The sequence below is a fragment of the Ambystoma mexicanum genome, chromosome 2q, assembly GCF_040938575.1.
Source record: "Ambystoma mexicanum isolate Mex_15411 chromosome 2q, UKY_AmexF1_1, whole genome shotgun sequence".
Lineage (NCBI taxonomy): Eukaryota > Metazoa > Chordata > Amphibia > Caudata > Ambystomatidae > Ambystoma > Ambystoma mexicanum.
The window spans coordinates 550,763,212-550,787,316 of record NC_090924.1 but is presented as its reverse complement, the minus strand read 5'-3'; positions in this window follow the sequence as shown (position 1 = coordinate 550,787,316).

Here is a 24,105-nt window from a genome sequence, read left to right as displayed (position 1 = left end):
CACCCCCCAGCACTGTGGGGCACCTGCCAGCAGGCCCCCAACCATGTCCCACTCATGTCCCCCTGCCCCCAGGTCCTGACGAAACGCAATCATGGCAGTAATGGGCAGCATACCCAGCACAAACACCCAGCCAAGGATTGCATCCACCCACATAGTAGATGCAATTACATGATACAACCCCAATGGCAAGTATGTAAATGAACACATGTCCGTCACACACACATACACAATGGGTGCAAGTGAATGTCAAAACCCATATCATGACATGCATGAAACCAATGAGAAAATACCACAAATGTAAGTAATAAATATATGTATTAAAGATGAAAATGAAGTAAAGAAATAAAACACACAACAATGGGGATGACAAAACAAATGGTCCATGTCTGAGAACTAATAGAAAAAATCAAAAAACAAAGGAATCCAAAAACTAATGTAGTCCAAAGCAAAATAATGGGGGGAAAAATAAGGAAAAACCATTGCCTCATGGTGAACAGAAATATAAATCCAACAAATGTTTTCCAAACATCAAACTATGTACAAGAATATCCCAGGGTCCATGAGCCCAACACCATAAATGAAACCTACTACTACTAACTAATGAAAAAAATATATACAGAAAAGTGGCCATTGTCCGAGCGGTCCAAAAAAAACTTAAAAAATAAAGGAAACCTAACACTAACTAACTAAAGAACTATATACAATGGCAGCGGGCAAGTCCTGCGGCTCACTCTGTGATGTTGCCGGCCAGGGCATCATCGAACTCCATGTCGATGTCCCGGAGGTGGGACTCTGTCCTGGCCCCGAGGTCTCGCAGGGACAACCCCGTGTCCAGCTCAAACTCCCTGTGAGCTTCCTCGAGGCACTCAGCCCGCCTCAACGCCCGACGCATGGAGAACTCCGCCCTGACCATGGTGAGCCGCTCCTCTTCCGCCCGCTGCCGCTCCGCACCTATCCGCTGGACCAACTGCTCCCACACGGAAGACACTGCCATCCCAGGGTTCTCCTGCCCTCCGGCCGATGCCTGCCCCTCTGATCTTGATGGCCCCGAGCCATGATGCCTCCCACGTCGAGCCTGCTGCTGCCTCCGACGCCACTGCCTCTGCCAGCACGACGGCATCCAGGCTGATGGAATCCACCGACGCCGTCGTGCACGTGCCCTGCCAGATGATGCCGGCACATCCTCCATCTGCAGGGGGAGAGTTGCTGGTGTGTCCACCCCTGCTGGACCTTCGACTCCCGACTGTGGCAGGGATGGGGTCCCCACCGAGCTGGCTGCGTTGGTCGGGGCAGGTCCACAGGGGGCCCTGGTGGCATCTGGGCCGGAAGACGGCATGGAGCACGACTGGCGCATAGCCCCCACAGAGGAGGAGAGGGTCGCCAGAAGGCCACACACATGTAGGAAACCCCCGACCATGGCGGCTCCCAAATGGTTCACGTACGCACGGTGCTCTTCGTGATGATGTGCATGCTCCTCCCGGGAAGCATGCACCTCATCACGAATGCCAGCCGTGCGCAACGCGACACCAATCAGGACCCTCTCCACACGGCCAGGGGTCCCCTCGTCCGCAGGTAGAGGAGTGTCAGATGACATGGACATCTCCCCTACCTGCGGACGGGCCTGGGATGGGGCATCCCTGCTGGTGCATGGTGGTGCAGTCACAGTGTAAGGGACAGTGACATGCACAGGCACCTCCACGGCGACCTGTGCTGCCTCCTGCCCCTGGCCCTGGACTGCACCACTTGCACCAGCGGGGAGGCCCCCACCAGGCCCCATGTGTGGCTCAGTAGCGGCCTCCTCCCCCTCTGTGGAAACCACCAACCTGGATGTCTCCACGCCGTCTTCCGCCGGTGCAAGCCCCTGTGGGGGCTCACCCACCCCTTCCGCTGCAGCCGTGGCGGCATCCCCGCCGCTCTGCTCCACAGCGCCTTCTCCGCCCTCTTCTTCACTTGCCACTGTGTAGAGGGAGACATAGAACACAAGCATCAGGGTACTGTACAATGGTCCCCTAGACAGGAAGCAACAGCAGATGAGTGGCACTGTCATACATCACTTCCATCATGTCCCTCCACAACACATGGGTCAGTGCAGGCAAAACACATACAGTAACAGCCATGGCGCATGCCATGGACATTGGCATACATGACCAAGGGACTCATGATTCATACAATGTTGGTTTTAAACTCACATGCATCATGGGTCTTGCCATCACATGCACACACCTCACCGTAGTTCCATCCATCTGGCCTCGTACACCACAGACGCAGTGGATACAAGGATGACTAGGCTGCATCAGTGAATCTGAACATTGTCACAGACATGTGTCATGCATCCATGGCAGTTACAAGTCACAGACACGCAGGTCAGACACACACACATGGACACCATACGTGTACATGGGACCAGCACCCATCCCTCACCCCCACCCATGTCCAGGAACAGAGACTGCCATGCTTCCATGTGTCCATTCCGCACAGAGCCCCCCATGTTGCAATAGAACACATGCACCAACCATGTGTTTCACACATCACTGTACTCACATGCCTGACCATGATGTCCCTGCACACACACATACGTACATGGCCTATGTCACACATACAGGCAGGTATCAGACAACCAGCACACTGCAACATGCCCTGTCTCACACAGTAATGCTTGGCCACTTACCGGCCAACTCCAGATGGGTCTGCCTCCGAAGGATCTGGGCGTGGAGCGCTGGGTCTACGCGTTCCAGGACCCTCATCTGGATGTCACTCAGGCGTGCCCGGCCCCCCTCCGCGAGGCGCCGGGCCTTATTGAGGGTCCTGGCCCTCAAGTCCTCCCAGCGCTTCTTGATGTGCTTGATGTCGCGGGTTGCCACCCCCTCCGCGTTGATGGCAACCACTACATCGTCCCAGATCCTCTCCCGTCCTTCCTTGTTGGCGCGTGGTCTTCCGAAGAGGGCATCATAATGCCCCAGGACATGCTCCACCAGGACACCAACTTCCTTCTCACTGAAGCTGGTGGCCCTCTGCCTCTCTGGCTGGGGGTCGCCACTGGTCTCAGATGGTGCTTGCCCCGACATGGCGACCCCCGAGGCAGGCGTGGGTGGGCAACTGGGTCCTGGGGCTGGGCTGTGGAGCGATGGTATCCCATTCGGGAGTCTACTGTTCCAGCAGGGGTGGACACAGCAACTGGACCCCTGCAGATGGCTGATGTGCAGGCACCAAATGGCAGGGCACGGTGGCAGCAGGCAGGCAGGCAGGCAGCAGCAGATGGCACGTGGGAGGCTGCTCGGGGCACTGGGGGGCAGTAATTCGGCCTTCTGGGCAGGAGCGTGGTCTTCCGTGTGTTTTTGCGTGGCCAGCTTGATACGGAGTGATTTGGCACGTGAAAAATCTGCACGTCAGCGTGTAATTCGAGGAAAGGCCCTTAGCGCGTAAGCGCGTCAGCACGCGTACGCGATTTCATTGGACCAAAGGCCCTTACAGCGTAAGCGCGTCTGTGACGTTTTGCGCACGGGCGTTGCCCTGGCAGGGCTTGGAGATCCCGCGTGCCTTTATGTTCTGTACGTGCTTTTCGTGCGGTGCGTGTGTTTTCCATCCGTTGGGGTTCACACGCTATTACTTCACAGTGGGTGTTGGCTACGCGTTCTACTACACGCAAGGCAGACGGTGAGTGGTACCCCGCTCCCCCAGGCCCGATCGCGTGAGAAAATTCCCGCGCACCCCTGAAATACACGCGCCCAGGCTATTCGCGTGTAAAACTTCCCGCGCACCCCTGAAATACACGCGCCCAGGCTATTCGCGTGTAAAACTTCCCGCGCACCCCTGAAATACACGTAGCATGCTCCCCCAGGCCCGATCGCGTGACAAAGTTCACGCGAACCCCTGTAATACACGTAGCCCGCTCCCCCAGGCCCGATCGCGTGAAAAAGTTCACGCGAACCCCTGTAATACACGTAGCCCGCTCCCCCAGGCCCGATCGCATGAAAAAGTTCACGCGAACCCCTGTAATACACGTAGCCCGCTCCCCCAGGCCCGATCGCGTGTAAAAGTTCACGCGAACCCCTGTAATACACGTAGCCCGCTCCCCCAGGCCAGGTCGCGTGTGTGACTTCCCGCGAACCCCCGGAATACACGTACCCCGCTCAATCGCGTGTGTGACTTCCCACGCAACCCCGAAATACACGTGCCCCGCTCGCACAATTGCTGTATGTTGCCACTTTTGTAATGCGCAGGGACGCTACCGCCTGCCTTCTTGTGGCGGACGTGTATCGGCTTGTGCGTGTCTTTCGCTGTGCGTGGCTTTGCCCTATTCGGTTCCATGAATACGTGTGGTTCGGGTGCGTGTGGGCGTTCCCTCTGCTTCCCTGCAGTACATCCCCAGTTACGCCCTTGTTTTCGCAAGTTGTTCCCCATTCCGCGCGTTACGCCCCGTGTTCCGCCCACTTTCTAGTGTATGCGCAGAGGTTGTGCGCTTTCACTGTGCGCGTCGCGCACGTCTTTCGGGATGTTGCAGTGACGTGTGCGCCATGCACGGGTTTGGCGCACATCCCGAGGAAGACACGCGCAGGGACTTCCATGAATCGCTCTTTTTTTCCGCTTGCGCCTGCTTGCGCCTGCTTGCGCGTAGATTTTCGGCGCACGTTTGTTCCATGAATCGGCCCCTTAATGTAGTCTGTAGGACCCTTCAGGGCTATGCCTTTCTCCCACATTGTTTTGACTATTCATATTTGAGATAGCCCATGAGATGTGCACATTGAAAGCAGAGCCCATGCCCACGCCTCCGCAGGGGGAGCCTGGGACTAAGGAATTACCCAAAATGACCGAAAAAATGACCGAATGCATGATTTGGCCGAGTTGTAGCCAGATTGACCAATCACTGAATTGAAAGGGCAAAGGTGTTGCAGGGACCAGCGAGTGGGAAGCAAGGTAAGTAGAGGGGTGGGGAGGTGTTGTGGTGTGGGTAGGGGTGTGTTGGGGGTGTGGGTGTGGGCAGCGGTGTGGGCGAAGTCAGAAATGTTTAGGTGAGTTAAGACCGAAGGTTATTTCGAAAAATAATCTTCTGTCTTTTCTCCCTCGAACATTTCTACCTCGGTCTTTCAACCTCGATCCTGGGACTAATGCTTTGGGCAGATGATGCGCCCTAATCTCTAGCAGCACAAAAGCACAATGAGCTGCTATTTATTCTGCAGATTTGTGGGGCCAGGTCAATGTTGGTCAACTAGTTGTCTTAAAATATATTGTTAACAAATATGTTGGCCCTCTATCCCAGAGTGATTGCTTTGCTCCAAACTGGGGAAGTCCAGCATTGCTTTTGAAGCAACATGTAAACTCTTGTTATTATCAGCAAGATTGTGGAGTTTTTCCTTTGAAGACAATTCTGTAGATATATTGTTGGATATTCTGGCTACTCTTCAAGCCTCATTCCTACTGTGTTTTACACATTTTAGACAGCTAGCAAGAGAAATTAACCCAAGCTAAGCAGGTTTTCTAGGATGTAGCTATACATAGAAAATATATGAAAAAATAACTTTAATATCGAAGTGTTTGAGTGTCAATTAGAAATAAATTCATTCAAACAATTATGAACTGAGACAAATAAAACATATATGATGGACAAAAACACAGTAAGCTGATTAATCATGGCACAATTGATTAATCTCATGTTAGACAAAAACATATGTTTCTTGTGGGAGCCTATTACACAGAAAAAAATATTGTGGAGCTAATTTTGCTGCAAAATATAATTTGATGGTGGGGACCCGATATGTTTTCACTTAGGCGTAGCCAGGGCCCTGGCACCACATTTTCATCATTTGTACAGTGGAGTGTACACCACCTTTTTCCTTGCACTTTTGCACTCTGCCGTGCAAAGTGAGTAAATGCAGCCTGACATGCTCACATCACAGGCGTGTATAATTACAAATAAATGCTGCCCGACATAATCACATGTTAGCAGCATTTCATTTTACTTGTGATCACTGTTTGCTGTGTGTGCATGGTAAGCAGCGTTCACAGCTACAATGAAACGCTGCCTGGTGGCATGCAAGCATGTCTGGCAGCGTTTAATTGCAATTGTACAAGCTGCCTGCCATGCTCGCATGTCAGTCAGCATGTAAAATGGATATCTATGGGGTCTGCCTGCTTATGCTTCTGCATAAAGCAGGCAGACCCCTGAGGGATCTCCAGCATTTGCGTTGGCATGAAAATCCATGCCGACTCAAATGCTAGAACATTTGTATTGTGGAGAAGAATGAAGGCGGCAGAAACACAAGTTGTGTTCTGCCCCTCCTCCCCACTATAAAAATGATTGAAAATGTGCTGTGGCATAAATGAAAGGTGTGAATGCCTGACTCAAGGAACATGAGCTCCTTTGTGTAGATCTAGACATCATGCAATTATTACATATAAGTGGACAAAAGTTCTTTAGTTAACATATCCAAATTGTTTGGAGACTATGGTAAAACTCGTAAGATCAATTTGAGTTTCAACCTTTTTGCGTTTCCAAATAATGTCCTTTCAAAATTTCTGAAAACCCTCATATATATAGGCTTTCATTAGCCACTTTTTAACTATAACTAATGAAAACAATGAAAAAAATTATAAAGCACTGGTAACATACTACCTCCTGAGTGTCTCACAAGTATTAACTGGACCGGGGTTAAGGGTCTTTAGGTGATAGCACTTCAGAAAAAAATAAATGCACTTGCACCCTTCTGGTCGGAACGACTACGATAATAGTTGTTTGATTGTGGTGTATTTACAAAAATGTGTGGAAAAGGTATAAGTCTGTTGCTAAGTGAAGAATGGCCATTCTACAAAATATAATAACTGAATATAGGAAAATGAAAATTTGATGTAAATACCTTCAAATTTAAAAACCCTTTGAACCATCATCCAAATAGGTTAAGTCAGGATGAGGTCTTATTAAGAGATATACAGATTTTATGGGATCAAGAGACATGAATATTAATGCTACAAAATCTAAGGTGATGATGATTGGGGGTAAAACAGTATTGTCTCTCACTTTTACCCAGAATAATGTTAAACTGGAACAGGTGGACCTTTTTAATTATCTCGGTGTGGTATTCTCAGATACATGACAGGGGATTTATCACATGCACAAACAAGCTCCGCCTATGGCCCAAATATGTAGAGCCATCAATAGTACTGTAATCTCTTCAGGCAATCTGTCTATTGTAACCAGTTGAAAATCCATATGGCAAAACAGCATGCAATTTCACTGTATGGCACTGAGCTTTGGGGATTTGAGGATGGTCATCCCATCCAACTAAAGGAGGGTGCCTTTCTTAGGTGTCTCCTTAGTCTGCCGTGCTCAGCTCCACTTTTGCTATGCATCTCAAATTAAACCATTCTTTCATTAGCGATGACCTTAGGGTAAGGCATGTTTGCATGTGGCTAACCTTATGGACTAATTTGGGAGATGCTTTCTCTCATAACATCCTCAGGGAAATTTGCAGCACAGAGAACACCCCCAGGATCCCTTGATATAACAATGTGCATAAGTCATTAGTGAAAGTGAATGCAGATGATCTTTTTAGTAACCTGGGTACTATTACCAAAAAAGATGCTGTGTTGATTAGTGGGAAAGATATATCTATATGGGAAGGAGAGAGACATGAAAACAAACTCCTTAAACAGTTCAATAGTAATCATGCTATTATCTCCACCCAAAAGGATTGATTATTTGGACTGGATTGCATCATGCAGTAGTAGGTCTCTTATAACTTGCTTCAGATTTTGCTTTTTGGTGATTGGCCGATCATGTACCTGGAGGGTTCATTTTTCCTCCCACAGGTTTACTTGTACATACTGCCACCACACAGAGATACCCAATGTTATGTTGTTATGTGAGCTACATGTGGAGATTAGGCAGAAGATTCTCATCCCACTATTCAGGCATACAGTGTTAGAATAACTAAGACTGATTTGCTTTATTTATTAATGAAGCCAGGCATGAGTGTTTCATCAGTATTAAAATGGTATATATGTATTGCCCTGAGGGTCAGAAATTGTCACATAGCTAGGACATTGATGTTGTAATGATTATTTTAAAACTATCTTTTTAATTACCATGCGTGTGTTCATTTCAAAGTCATTGTCTCTTCTTTCCATGTGTCTGCATTTCATTACCTTTGATGTACTTTTAAGGCTTGTGCCGAATAAAGTTTTTATCATGATGATGTTGATGAATATAGGAAACCAAAAAATAGATGTAAATACCTTGACATTTCAAGACCCATTGAACCTTCATCCAAATGGTTAAGTAGGGATAAGATCTTTGTCATGCGGGAACCTGGGGTGTCCAATTAAAGAAAACAAATCAAATCTTACAGTGACGTGAGAGAACAAAGAGCAGTTGCCCCAGCACAGTCAGCAGCTATTAAAGTGGTGGAGTTGTGGAGCAGGAACAATGTTTATCAAATAGTTTTCTGAAAATAAAATGCTATAAAATAGGTTGGCCCTCACTGGGAGAACTCCAGAATGATTCCTCTGATTGGAACAAGGGATGTCCAGCATTGCCTATGAAGCAAAACTTAAACCCTTGTACTATTCAGCAGGATTGTGGAGTCTGCACTCTTTCGAATATTCTTTAGATGCCTTTTTAGATATTCTGGCTACTCCTCGGGCCTCATCCCTACTGTGGTTTATTCATACTAGACATCTGGCAAGAGCTCTGAACCTCCTATCTCTATTGGCTAACCTGCAGATAATTTGAAAGTGTCCAGTTGCAGTTGTTAAGCATGTCTATTTTGATTTGGCTCTTGAAGATTGGTTACAGGTGTGCCAGCTGAACATATTGGCCTGGGCGGCCTATTGGGAAAATAAACAGGGCAGCATAACAAAATAGAGACTCCTATGCTGTGAAAAATTGTACCTACATTTTGTTTGGTACCCATACCAATGCTCCTTACATTCGTTGCAGGAATCATAACCAATTCTGATAACTGTGCCTGCTTAGATTTAGTACATTTACATTTTATTTAACTCTCGTACAGGGACTTTAGAAAAAAATGCTAGTTCCATGTTTGAACTGAAACAGTCGGAGCACTGCTAAGGAATTTATTAAATGGTGGAAGTTTATGGATTGTCATATTTGGTATATCTGATTTTGTACTTATTGCTTAAAAGATTTGAGCACATTTTAATGTGCAATACACACATTTTTCTTAGGATTGTGAACCACCTGCTTTATGACATTATCCTGGCACACGCATTATAATGACTGTTTGATTTTTTGGGCTTCATCTGAAATATGTAATTTATGAATGACAAACGGACAACCAGATTTCATCTTGGAAAACCAGCATATGCTTCTATTTAGATTGCTAAATTAGCCATAGTGTACCCCAAAAGCACAAGGCTTAATCGTTATCAATTTCATATCCCTTTTCTGAAAGGTATCTAAAGAGAGGAAACCAAGTTTCATGATTCGTTCTGTACTTGAGAAAAACATTTGACTATATCGCTCTATTTATCACCTGAAACTACAATCTCATCAATGATTCTCAGCACTATTTTGTCCCCACAATTTTCTCTGATAAATTGATGATACAGCTATGCATGATTCAGTCTATAATCCTGCAACTAGGTGTCTACTTATCATTCAGCTGGTTTGAAGCTTGTGCACCTTCATGCACTGTCCAAAATGGAGTCTTTCATAACCAGAACATTGTTGGACAAAACATTAAAACACTCCCTCAGGGGGAAGCATGAAGCCAACAATTCTCAATAGTGGGCCCCCACATGTTCCCCAAAGGTTGAAACACTTTGGATTACACACTAGGTTAGCAGGGTTAATCTGGTCATGCTTGTTGTGCCTAGTGAGATGCCTAGTGAGATGCTGTGCCTCAGCCGTACTTCATTGATTGTTTCCAAAAAGAAATAAACACATCTGGGGTTTGGGTTGTCACTCTTGCTAAGATGTCAGATACTACTGAGTGGGCACAGAACAGATTTTTGAGAGGCCCTTGTTGGTTCTCAGTAGAGAGGCATTCACAATCCTGATATCATCTACGTGAATGATACCTCTCTTTCCTGGGATGTGTTGGGGAGGTTATAAGCTAAAGAATTTGTGCAGCATATTGTGTGTGTAGGGTGACATGGGTTACTAACATGTAGTATTGGGGACAGCAATGGATGACACTGGTTACGAACACTTAGCATAGGGGTGAATTGAGTGGGCCAGATTTGTTGCGCCACAGGCTCTGAGTGGAGTGTACTGATATTGTAGCAAGCACACAAACGCTTTCACTGTTCATCGCCAGTTTCAGAAAGTAATGCAAAATAGGAAGCTGAACAGCAGTGCTTCGTATGGCAGAATATAACAGTGCGACGGGCCGTGAGAATAAAAATTCATTGAGCGGGGCAGGAAGAGGAAGGAAAATGTAACATTATTGGGATGCAGAATACTGTCCGAAGGTCATTCAAGCCAGGGGCTGGAAAATTACATGAGGGGAATCAAATGGGGACAGAATGGGTGCTGTAAGGTTCTGGCATGTGGTGTGACAGGTAACAGATGCCACCATGGAAGCAACTGAGAAAATGATAAAGAAAATGTACAGAGACATATGTTAAGAGGCAGATTTCACTGGTCTTTTGGTCTTCTAGCTTCCTGGGAGAGAGAGGTGCTGCTTCTGGCTGGCAGGAGACAGATGACCGTAATGCGTAACTGTCTGAAAGTTTCTCGGTTGGTCTGGAGTGCGGTGCAGCTGCAGAGAGTGTTCTGTGTTTTTTCAAATCTGGGGAATTATCCTGACAAAAATAGGCAGATTTGAACTTGGCTGCAAGAAGGGCCTGTCGAGTCAAGAGTGAGACGATCACTCCGTAAGATTATGAAATCGCTTAAAGGACTAGTGAAGCCCTTTAAAATGGTTTCAAATCCATCAATAGAAGAACATATAGAGGAAGTGGTGCAAATTTACCAAACACTAAACATGCCAAAGGAACAGTATATCAGTGTCTTTCATTTAACAATTGATCAAAATGCTGGATGATCAAATAGGAAGGCTGTGCATAGTCAGATTGAAGAGCTTAAGAGTGACATTGCTTAAGGAATCAGCAAATGACTAATAGGGAAAAAATCACACGCCAGATGCACAAGTGATTCACCATTAGCTAATCACACAAAGCTGCACAGTAACTTAGAGTTAGGGAAGCAAATTGGTGATGACATAGGAAAAGAAAACACATACAAGAAAGGAGTGTGGTTTAACCAAGAGTTAAACCAAAGTATTAACTCCATTCAGCTGAGGCCAGGGAAATGGAAAAGGAAAATGCACAAGAGAAACCCAAAGAACAGTTTGGAAAAAGGTATTTTCAAAAGAAAAAAAATGCACATGAAAAGGATGAGGAGCATACCAATAAAGAATTATTAGACAGCAAGAACATGGGTCATCACATGGTTAATGGTGCACTGAACACACCTGAAATAAATAAAACACAACTAGATGAAATGACTAGAAAGAATAAAAAAACAAGTGAAGGAGTTTTATTACCTGATGAATCTATTGATGTTCCTATCTCCACAGAGATAAATACAAATCCTCAAAGGCCACTTGCAGGTGAGTCCCCAGAGGAATATTCCGACCCACAAATGTTCAACGAGGTATAGTTAATAGGTAAACTACAAGTGCAAGGTGAGTTCCAAAAATGCAAAATATTGATATACTGCAACATGAAAAAGATGCTAATGAAAACACAAAGCAGTCATGCCACAAAGGGAAGTGAAGGTGAACAAAAATGTGTAGAAAAATCAGGAAAGGAATTGTATGAGAACTCAGGTGGGCCCGATATACAGGGAGGTCAATCAATAGCAAAGCTTCAAATGGAATCTCAGGTCAGAAAAAACCCAGGGAGTTTGAAAATTAAATGGGCAAAAAGAGGGTAACATATCATTCCACATGCCCCTTTGTTGAGCAAGAAGCCTAGCAGGCTTAAGGGAAATCAGACATTAGATCAGTAGCAATTCATATTTCCTATGTATACTTCAAGAATGTGAAGCTAGATATTATGCCCATATAACAATGGACAAGCAACGCAATGTGTTTGCAATGGTGGATACAGTTCCACAGGCTATTGTAATGTCAAGGAAAATGCTGGATAGCATAAATGAAGGGAGATCATAAAAAAGCATTTTGAAATTATGACAGATTGAGGGCCATGTGCATAATTTCAATAGTGAAGAGATATCAGTGGAAGGTGCGACTGAAGTTAACATCAAAGGAGGGAAACATAGACTGAGACAACAAGTGCTGGTCACGCTGATTGAGGAGACTCCATTCCCATTAGGCACACTTTTTCTGAAGAGACTGTCACCTCTAGTTGATGGGTAAATGGTGTTCTATGGTCTTTGTTCAAGAAGCCCCTGAAGCCTCAAAAGGTGGGGAGCCAGGTTAGCAATGCAAAAGAATGCTGTACCATTTCCTGATCAGAAAGACTGTTAGAGATATATATTCAAAATGGCTGTGTACCTAGTGTCACTGGGCCTCAATACAAGGTTGGAGGTAGCCTTGTCAGTAAAACCGGCAAGGCTACCTCCAAACTTGCAAGAAAGTCCGGCACTCACGAATGGGCAATTGTCAGGGGGGGCGGACCCAGTAATTGCCCTTTTGCGGATGCCGGAATCGAGTGATCCCCATTCCCATTGAGCCTTATAAGGCTCAATGGGAATGGGGATGCCTGTTGCACCGGCACAGTTCATTACCATGCCAGTGCTACAGGCAAGCTGTGCTCCGGGGTGCCTTTCATTCCACCAGGTCACCAGTGGTAGCCAAAATACACAAAGTGATCGCATAATGCGGCACAAAGCGGTCGCATGTGGTAGCTAGTGGCACCTAGATAAAAAACACATGATCATTTCAAAAAGTCCCACTGTTCGCTTTAAAAAAAAAACGCAACATCAAAGAGACTTTGGTACATACCTTCATCGAACCTACCAGACAGATCAACACTCTATGGAATCTACCACCAACACAAGGCCACTACAGATGTGGCAATTGTACGGTATGCCAATTCACCGAAACCACCAAAATATTTCTTCACGAAGATGTCAAATGGAACCTACTAGAGCATACAAATTGTAACACCAAACAGGTCATTTACGTCATAACCTGCCCATGTGGGCTCCTCTATGTGGGCAAAACCATGAGACCAGTCAAGACCAGGATATGTGAGCACCGCTCATGCATAAAAAACGAAGTACCGGACAAACCACTTGTTGATCACTATGTCCGCAAAAACCACACTAACATGGACCTCAAGTGGGTGGTAATACAAAAGGTCTCCTCGAGCAGAAGAGGTGGGGACATCGATAAAACCTTGACCCGCCTTGAGCAAAAATGGGTTCATAAATTGGACACTGTCAAGAAAGGGTTAAATGTCACTGTGGAATGGAAGCATTCCCTATGACCCCTCTTTTGTCCTAACACCCAACACCCTGAGTGATCTGTTTATTATACCATGTGTTGTGTACCATGCTTTTATACCACCTTTTGACCACCATGTAAAGGTTGTACCTCACCATCCAGTTGGACAAAGTATGTACTGATCATGCACTAACCAAAGACACTTGCAGTAATATGTAATATAGCTGCCCTGAAACAACGCCTGCCGATGGACCTTCTCCGCGGCCAACCAAGTATACCACAAAGAATGTGTATTGACTTTTGAACAAAAAAACCACCATGTAAATATTGTACTGTAGCCCTAAATTGGACTAACCATACTTTGATTAAGCACCAACCAACAACACTGGCGACAATATGTAATGCAAATGCTTGCTGATGTACATACTCCACAGCCAATCATATGTAACAAAATGAATGTGCAAATGACACTGAACACAACGTGTATATGTGTCCGTGCCATTATGCTTCACAAGTGTGCAATTTTCACCAGCTATGACCTTCTCTACGTGCACCCCATGTCTTAGTCGCCCAACAGTTTGCCCGCTCACACGCGCTCGCGGCTGGGCATGTCATGGTATTCATTACAATAGCTCATGACATCGTGCCGGCCCTTTCCATGGGCCGCCGCTTTGATAGATTTTTCGAATTTAATTTTTCGATTTTAGTTAAATGTGCATCAGGCACTCCCGTGAACACCCCATTAGCGAACATCTTAAAAAGGCTGCCTAACTTGTTCTCATTAACGAACGGTGAACCGACACGGTGCACCGTCCACGGGTCTCGTGTTCGTCTACAGACACTCCGCTGCAGACATCCAGTCTCCGACCTCTAGGTGAGTTGTGTTTTTTCACGTTAGACCAACGATTATGATCGCTCTCACCCGACCGCACGCATGGCCGCGTACAGCACTCCTTTGTGCTTTTAAACACACACATTGTGATAGAGCCAATCTAGTCACCTCTAGGTGCCACTAGTTACCACATGCGACCGCTTTGTGCGGCATTATGCGATCACTTCGTGTATTTTGGCTACCACTGGTGAATCTGCCACGCCTAGGGCCTAATGCTCCTAGCATTAGATTTGTCCTTATACCGTATATAACAGCACATCCCACAACAACTAAGCATGTTGATGCACAAACGTTCTGTCTTTGACTTAATTCTCACGACCTAGTCCACGCAACATCATTGTGCTACACTGCACCCCTTACTCAGCAGCATTCCAATCCGCACAGGTACACGCATCATTGTAGCATATCTGCTACTGATGGGAGAACATGGTGGTATGCAGGCCTCTCCACACTAACGCATGTCACGCCTATCTCACCACTCTGTGTCACACGGGCACCTAGACCATCACAAGACCCTGACACATGTCCTGACCCGAACCTTATGTTCATTTTATCCACAGACATCCCTTGGCGGATTGAAACAGCATCACCCAACGCCAACCTGATGAAACACCCTACGTCAGGGTACCTATAGGTAAGTTCCTACCCATCTGGCGATACTTACTGTATTCTAAGAGAGACGGACAACTAAATGCCTTTTGTCTTGTCCACAGGATCAAAAGACCTTGTAAATTCTAAACAGTGTATTTGGACACTGTTTTCTTCCAAGCCACTGCGCTCCCCAGACCCGGTAAGCACCGGCTCTTCTCCTCTGTGATTTATGTCACTCATTTACTGCTAGATTTGCCTTTTTTGACACAATCCTAAAACATCCCTGTCTGTTTACCTCAACAGACCTCTTAAGATACCTCCGCCTTTGGAATCATCTTGTCCTGATGAAGGCCTTCCCACTAGAGCTCACTTAAGCTCACTTCTTGGCCGAAACACTGTTGTGTTGACCTTCTGTATTGCTATGTGTTGTTGTTGTTCAACCATACATTGTTCTGATTACTTATATTACTCATATAATATCACATCACTAAGTCTGCTGGTTTCCTTCCCAAGTACACCCTAGTAGACGTAGAAGCAACTGATTGAGACTACAAATATTCAGCATTTGTACCCGAATAACTGGTTAATTAACCTCAAAAATGTACACCGGCTGATGTATCTTTTGCTTATGATTACGTGTATTGAAAACACCTGCTGCAATCTAATTAAAACCCTATTGCAGCTCACTGAATCGTCTCATCAAAATATTTGTTACAACTATTCATCTTAGTATAAACTCCACCACCTACAGGTGGCTATCTCTGAGGATTGTGTTCATCTAAGCACTCAACAGTGAAACACTTATGTCCTTGCTCAATTGTGTTCTTTTTACTCTGTTAGCGCCATGACTACCTCCAATACAGGTACTGTGTCCGGTCCCGTTCAATTGGGACTTACCGGTCTATTCCGACCTTTGCAGGACCGGTAAATCCCCATTGAAAAAGCCAATCCCCATTCCCATTTCAGCACCCGTAGGGCTCAATTTCAGTACCATTATTAGCTCTGAAGTACCTTAACAGGTCCCTTCCATAATGCATGGTAAAACCAGGCATTAAGGAAGGGACCCGCTAAGGGACCTCATAGTAGGGCAGTAAGGAATTACCGCACTGTCGACCTTACCGGTGTCGGTAATCCCTTACAGCCGACCTCATAATGAGGCCAATGTTACGCTTTGGTGTCAGATAATGAAAAATATTTTTCAACCATTGCAGAGATACACATGAATGCTGGCCAGGCATGGATACCAGTGCACATGAATGGGCATCCGGAAATGGTCGAGGCAGTGTTGTCCCTAGAACAGGAGAGGAGTTTCTTTAATGAACAAAAAATCCTTGACAGGAAAGAAGTACCAAGTTTTAAAATAAATAAAAAGATTTGGGACATATGGGGAGATGCATGTTGAAAATAAAAATATGATTCAAAAGCATCCATCACAATATATGGATTGTAAGTGGAACTAACCCCAAATTCTATCTGGGAAATGATGCATGCAGAGAATAAGTATGGTTTTAGATTTTTTAAATAAAAAATGGGGTCCAAACTGCATGGAGCAGCACCTGCATTTGAGAATAGAAGGCAAGCGTACCATTGTGGACAAATGATGCCATATGCAGTTGAAATTCAAGTAAAGAAATATGATACTATTCCTAAATTCACAAGGCAGTTTATAGTATCATTGAAATCCAGAAGGGGACAAAAGATTATGGAGCCTGATGCATTTTTGTGTCTCAATGAATCCATGAGGCAGAAGGGGCTAGAATCGGAATACACAACCTTGGTAGACATGATATGATATGATAAGTAATTTATAATGTGCCCGTACACAAGTGTTTCTAGGTGCGACAAGACAAGGGAAGGAAGCCAGCGGGAGGACAAGACAATGATCTTACTAGCCCTCGTGTCATTCAGATCGTGCAAGTGCAAGGATGAGAAGTGCAATGGGAAAGGGAGGGGGAAGTGCAATGGAGAAGGGAGGGGAAAGCAGGCCAACAATGCTTTGAGTAAGTGCAGCCATGACAGTGCGGCTCTCAGTAGTGTAAGGAGAACAAGGGACTGTAGGGTTACACTTAGAGCCCCTAAGTGCGTGGTAGGCCGGAGGCACTGCAAGGGTGACTGAGTCCCTCAGCAGTTTTTCTGGATTTCTAGGATTTATTTTTTCACCTGCTAAGAGTGTGAGCCTTTTTTCCCACTCTTACATGGGTTTTTGCTGTGTGTGTTTAACCTTTTTGTTTTCATAGACTGTGGACCCTCACCTATTCCCCAGGCATCATCTTTTTACTGTGTGTTACACAGCACCTTCAGTGCAGTGACACAGGGTTGTCTTTTAGACTTCCCAACTCAGAATCCATTTTTCTGGGACTGACTACTGTCTTCCAGAACACATAAAGTTGCTGTTAACTTTATTAGCCTCTGTAAAACCACAAATCCAGTACAAACCATCTTACATGGAGAACTGGAAAGGGTTAATACTTATTCTTTTTTGTATGTTTCTCTTGGAGCATTTTTTCGCTCGCTTTTCATCAAGACTTGGCTGGTGGCAGTGGTAACTACCCTATTTTTCCTACACGGTTATCTTAAATAACCTTGGTATTGTTTTAGGCTATCTTGGTAGCCTCAAACTTAAATCCGCTAGACCATATATGTTTTATTACAGTTCCGGCTGGGTTTATTCGCCATTTCTTTTTGTAAAAGTCTTTCTCGAGTTTTACTCTGCGCGCAAAACCAGGTTTGAATCCTTTGTTCACCGTCTTTTCACGGGCTTCTACGCAGAAGCCCTCCTTATATGCCTGTATGTCTGGGGGGACAGGATGTGAGGGAGGGCTTTAGGACTCCCTGCACAGGGTCTCCTTGGAGACTTATGTCGCACTCTGAAATGATTGGCTGTGGTGTCTGTCCCGCAGGACAGCCACCCTGCTCTGTGATTGACAGCCAGGCTGTGTGAATGGGGGAAACCTGCATAAAAAGCAGGTCTCTGGGTCTGGAAAGGCAGAGTCGCCACTGGAATGAACAAACCAATGAGGATGTGACGGAAGAGGACCCCTACCACGACTGAACCGCCCGGTGAAGCCCTGCTGCAGGTCCGAATCCTCGAACTCGAGCGACATAGAAGATCCTCCAAGAATCTTCTTCCCCTGAGCTGGTTCCACCCAAACTGCAAGCCAGGACTATCTCCTCTGGTCGAATTCACTGTACGGAGCTACAGTGGGCTGAATAGCCAGGAAGGTCAGACCCTGCTTGGGGTTTAAGGAGCGCACCTTTTATTTGTTGCTTTGCTCTGCTGCTGGTTTCTTTCCTGGGTAGTGCACGACCCTCCAGTCTTCCTACTTCGTGTCTGTCCGACAGTCGCTTCAGGAACCATGAGCCTGCAGGAACTGCCAGGAACATCCGCCTCAGCCACAGCTTCTTCTCCATTTAAAGGTACTCTGCAAATCCAGTTGTGCGTTCCGTTCAGCCGCAGTGAAGGTGTGTGAAATCTTTCGCCAATTCGAGGTCTTGTCCTTCTCTTCTCTTTAAACAAACTTTTCTGCTGACCAACTTCGTCCGGAACTCTTCGCAAAGACTTAACCTCGAACTACCCTGAACTGTGTGATCTTGAGCAACAGACTTTTGTGCTATTGACTTTGGCCCTAAGCCTATTTGATTTTGTTCCATCACTGCAGTTCCACTTTCTAGATTGCCCTGCTTACTTACCTGTTGGTGCTGCTCAATTTTAGTCTAATTTTGTTTTTCCCTCCCTTTTTAAATTACTGGAGTGCCATTTTGCTCACACTTTTGAGTTTAAACTTGTCCAGAATCTATTGGGAGTGGTGTAGTGTATTGGTAATGTGATTTTTCAACTGCTTTACTTTAGTGAAATGTTATACAACTGATGTGTAAATAAATGTACATTCTTTTACACAGCAACCTTGAGTCAGTGTTTGTTTGAATCATAGTAATTGTTGTCCTTTGTGTAACTATTTGATAGTGCTCACTTACTCTTGAGATAAGTCTAGCTGCTCAGCCATCGCTACCACTTTTAATGTGTAGTACCGGCTTGTACCAAAGGTGAATTTGTACTGTCACTTGTAGTCTTAATTGTGTGTGGTGTTCCCAAAGGGTACTGCATATAATTCTGCCTAACAAGATGGAGCTGGTAGAGGAACTTCTGGGCGACGTCCGAGATGTGAGGAGAGAAAAGACAGTGGAGTCAAAGATAACACCATCGTTTTTTTGCCTCACAGGAAGGTGAAGGAAGAGGGCCCAAGGTGGGAGGCCAGAGTGAGAGAGGGAAAGCAGGGGCAACGGTCCCAATGAGAAGAATATCCGTCTTACTGGCATTACTGCAGAGATTGTCGGAGGCACAGCAATACTGAGTCATGGATAGACAGCCAGGAATGAGCGAGAGAGGAGAGGAGGCTGAGGGGAGCCTGAAGGAAAGCTAAGTGTCATCCGCATAACACTTAAAGTTAGAGGAGAAGGCAGATATAAGGTGGCCCAAAGGGGCCAAGTGAAGGTTTTAAAACCAGGGTGAGAGGATAGAGTCCTGGAGAAAGCCACAGGAGGAGAGAGAGGTGGCAGAGAGAAAGGGACCAAGTTGGACCTCGGAGGGGCGGTCCAAGGGGGAGGAGGTCAGCCACTCCAGGGCCTGATCCATGATGCCCAGGTTCTCATTGTTTCGAGAATGGCATGGTTCACCATGTCGAAATCAGAGGAAAGATCAAGGAGGATGAGGACGGAAGGAATGGTGAATGTTGGGGATGGTCCCATCCGGATATTAGTGGGAACAAAAGGATGTCAGTATATGTACTTGGAGGAAGGTACACCATTAGGGATGGCAATGAAAAAATCATATTACACTGTTTATTTCCCAGAATATTTTTAAATAGAAGAGGAACAAGTCCAAGAGGCAGATGCATGCACAAATGAGTTTGAAAAAGACCAATTGATGAAAATATTCTTAGAATTCAAGGATGTAGTCACCAGAGATGCTTATGATTGTGGACGTACTAATCTGTATGTTGTTACATTTGCATAAGGTTATGGTAGAGAACCTGTCCATGTGCAACAATATAAGCTACCCTTGGCCTATTTAGAATTTTTGGAAGAAATAATCAAAAATGTGGAGTCCAAAGGTATCATTATACCCAATAACATTACCTCAAACACGCCTGTATTAGGTGTGTTGGAGCCCAAAGGTCAGTAGCGGTTGTGTGCAGACTTGAGAGAACTGAATAAGAGAGTACCTGTGCCAAGGTGGTGAGGGATCAGAAATGCGAGAAGGACAAACAGGTATGTTTCTCACAAGTTGCCATTTTATTTGAATAAAAGCGGGTTAGACAAACGCCTATCTTTCCCTAACCTAACAAGTATACTCCTAGATAACAAACTAATGCTAACGAAAAACCTTGTTTTCAAAAGTATCTGACCCTCACACTAACATACACAACAAAATCATATAGGAATTATTTGGAAGTTTTAAACTTTACAAAATAGCATATACATTGAAACTCAAAAGTTACAACCATTAATCCTTCTGACCAGGATGGATTCCCTTTCCCTCGATCAATTCAGGATTCTCTGGAACTAAGTTCAATTTCAGAAAGTTTGATTTAGTTACAATGTTCCACCTAATGTAGGATACTAAGTCTTTTCCACTCAATATTTATATCAGTTAGCTAATAAAGTAACTTTCTCACTTTCAAAGAAATTAATAACACTTCCACAATCTCCTCTTGGAAAACAAAAAGTCTTTCTCTCCAAATGTTAATCCAGAAATCCAATGCAAGTGTTCTTTTCTCCACAAGTCAATCATTTCTTCGCACATCATACTTCTTCTGTATGGGAAATAATGTAGTTAGGATGTCTCATTCAAATTAAACTCTTTAGTCAGGATAGATCAACAATCGCTTTCAGTTATTCAACAGTTCAGCAAAGCAAGGTGCTGGAATTGACACTTCTTTTCCACCATAACCTTTACCACAACCACAGTACTTTAAATAATCTTCTGCCTGGTACACTCACCTGCCAGGACTAACTACAATGTGTCCCTTTCCTGGTTTACTCGCCTGCCAGGATAAACTCCTATTACTACTACAACATGTACTCTATGGTAAGACTTGTTCTAAACTCGCTACACAATAACCATCAATAGGAAGATTTTAACCAACAACTGCTTCTCTGGTCAGCATTTTAACTTCTAACACACTTGGTGTATATCTTCTACCAAATTATTATTTCACAAAAGGACAATAATTCTCTTGTTGGCCTGTTTGCCATAGGCAATGCAGGTTACAGTTCTCTCCCCTGTTGATTCCTTTGAAAAGGAGGGCTTTGCTCCTGCAACCTTTGACTTCTCCTTTTACAACATTTTGGCTGTTGGCAATCCAAATTGCTTTGGGATCAATCAATCTCTTTGGTTTTGGCAATGCAGATTACAATATTCCCATATCTGAAATCCCTTAATAAGAGAGTTGTGCCAGTTTGACTTTTTATCACTTTTCTTTGGTTTTGGCAATGGGGGTTACAATATTCCTCTATTGAGAATCCCTCAACAGGAGAGTTGCACCAAGTTTGCTGTAATTCAATTGTTCAGTGTTCAAAATCATTACCATTTCCTAGCAGTCTCCCCCGGAGCGCCCCAGGGTCAATTGTTTCAAGCAAGCTCACTGGTATGCTCTGGCGTCTCCTTCTGGCTCACTGGTAATCCCCCTGCTTCACTTGTCAGGATCTCCTCTTCCTTTGACAGCTCTGGTCGGTGTGCCACCACTTGTGATGACCTCCAATGGACACTCTGCAGCTCTGTGCACTCCCCAGTGTGAATCCATCACCGGAGCAGTTCACTGAATGTAGAGAGCTTCTCTCTCTCAAGGGCTGGCTGGCTTCAATACTGCCTCCCTCTGCGCATCCTCTGGATACATCAGGAGTCCCAACCTCTGCTACGTCTTCTGCATAGCATCCTGCTGCCGCCACAAAGGCAACATCAACTTTGGATTCTCTCTGCTTTTTCCTCCTCGCCAACACATGAAAGGCATTTAATTGTTTAAAGGTCCTGCTCAAGTGTGGGTCAATATAACAACTAGAACGCTCACCATAGTTTACTAACTCTGGGCCCCTCTTGCTCATCTCAGTAATAGGAGCATTATGGCACTAGAAGTTCATAATAATCTGTGCTCTAGCACCTTGAAAGTCTCTTCTGTAGAATGGAAGTACAAATAAAGATCTCAGACCAAATAACTGGACAGACTCAAGGAATATGGCAAAGCACTACTTAATTCTGATTTCATAAAGCTGCGAGAACTGACAGGCATCGGACTGATCCATGCACGTTTACACATTAACTTGATTACACAAAAGTCCTATACACCAAAATGCATGATCTATTTCATCATCCTCCGTGGCAAATCATAAAACCTATACTATCCCAACCTTGGACTTTCGGCTCTTTAGCAGCACATGAAACAAAACCTAGGTTCTTTGAATTGCATCAGAAAACTCCCCCGTTCTCCCAATTAATCCATTATCCCTAATCAGTCCACCATACGTCAAAGTCTTCCATCTGTAGTTGACCTTGAAACCTGCTCACTGTCCTGGAAAATTAGAAGGAGTGTGAGCAAGACAAGGGCTAATCAATAGCCCTTGTCTTCGACTTCTGAGTCACATGTGAAGAAGCCATGAATTTGTCCATTTCAGCCTCTGACTTACTGCTATTTGATTCAATTATGCGGGGTGCTGTTGCTCCTCTTGGCCTCTAGAGACTTGCTCATACTACCTTGCATAGAGTTCATACACTTATAATTTCCCAATACTTTGGCTGTTGCAGATGTTTTCTTCTTCTTTAATCTAAGAGGAATGTCTCACATTCAGGGCTTCTCTGTGTAACTCCCCTTGCATCTCACAATTATTCTTTAAATAGCATCCTTGATCCTAAGCCAACTTCTCCACATCACTGTATTGTACATAAACTATATTTCCAGCATTTCCTAATTCTGTATCCTTGGTCTGTCTCTGAGGTAGCTTGGTTAAATTAGAACATGAGCCAGCATCCATTTTCCTATCATGGCCATCCTTGCTACATTATACATTGCGCTATAGCAATCCTCTTTCTGTCTAACCTTTCATGCGATACTGTGTATTTGCAGTTATTGAACAGCAAGTTACTTCATTCTTCTTTATATCCATGATTACTTTAACTTTACGTACATATTTCTCTTGGTGTTTCAGTTACATCATTACTCTTAAGTATTTTCATATTGTTTCAGCATACGTTCATATATATTCTTTATAACATTACTCTGCCCTCATCAGATTTCACTTAACACTCCATGATGTCCATAGGTATGTGCTGACATCCTTCCATGCAGCATCCTTCCACATTTTCAATGCAAGGGTACATTCTATATGGCTGTCTGAGTGCATAACATCTCTCATACACTTGATACAGTAGCAGGATTACACAAGGGGTCCCAACCACAGCCCTTAGTCTGCTGTTCCAATATGCCAGTGGTGAGGGGGCGGGGGTTAGTGAGAAAGCATTCACCTGCTCCTCTACACTACTTATTTGCTCTTTTGTCAAAATCATCAATTTTTCAATAAGCCATTGTATGATCATCAGGGAAATTGTCTAAAGGAGTCTCCCATTCCCCCTGACCTGAGTCTCCTCCCATCTTATCCCCCTGCATAATACCACCCTTCGGGTCAGGATCAGGTAGTGGCTGCCTTTCCCTGGATACACAAGAAGAGGTTCAGGACACGGTTTTTGGGATGATCTCCTCAGATTTATCACAGTGGCCCCTCTCATGTATTGACCAAGGCCTTGCACATATACAAGGTCAAAGGTTTGTGCTACTTTAGAACTGACAGCATGTATTGGTGTGCGCCATTAGGAAAGGACATATACAATATATCAGCATTTACCTTACAAGGGAAACAGTATGCATGCAAAAGAACCCCCTTTGGTTTCATCAATAGTGGGAGTGAGTTTGGAATGTTCCTGAATAAAGTACTTCCAGATGCAGCAGAGAGAGGAACTGTGGTTTATGTGGATGATGTCCTGATTAAGAATGATGACATACAAAGCCATTTCAGTAAAATCAGACATTAACTCAGCCAATTGCAAAAGGCTGATGGAAAGGTATCATTGAGAAGGTGCAGTGGTGCAGACAAAGGGTACATTTTGTGGGACATGAAGTCACAGACCAGGGATTAAACCCAAAGAAGAAAACGTTGAAAACAAATCTGAATGGTATGAAGAGATTGTTATGGATGACAAGT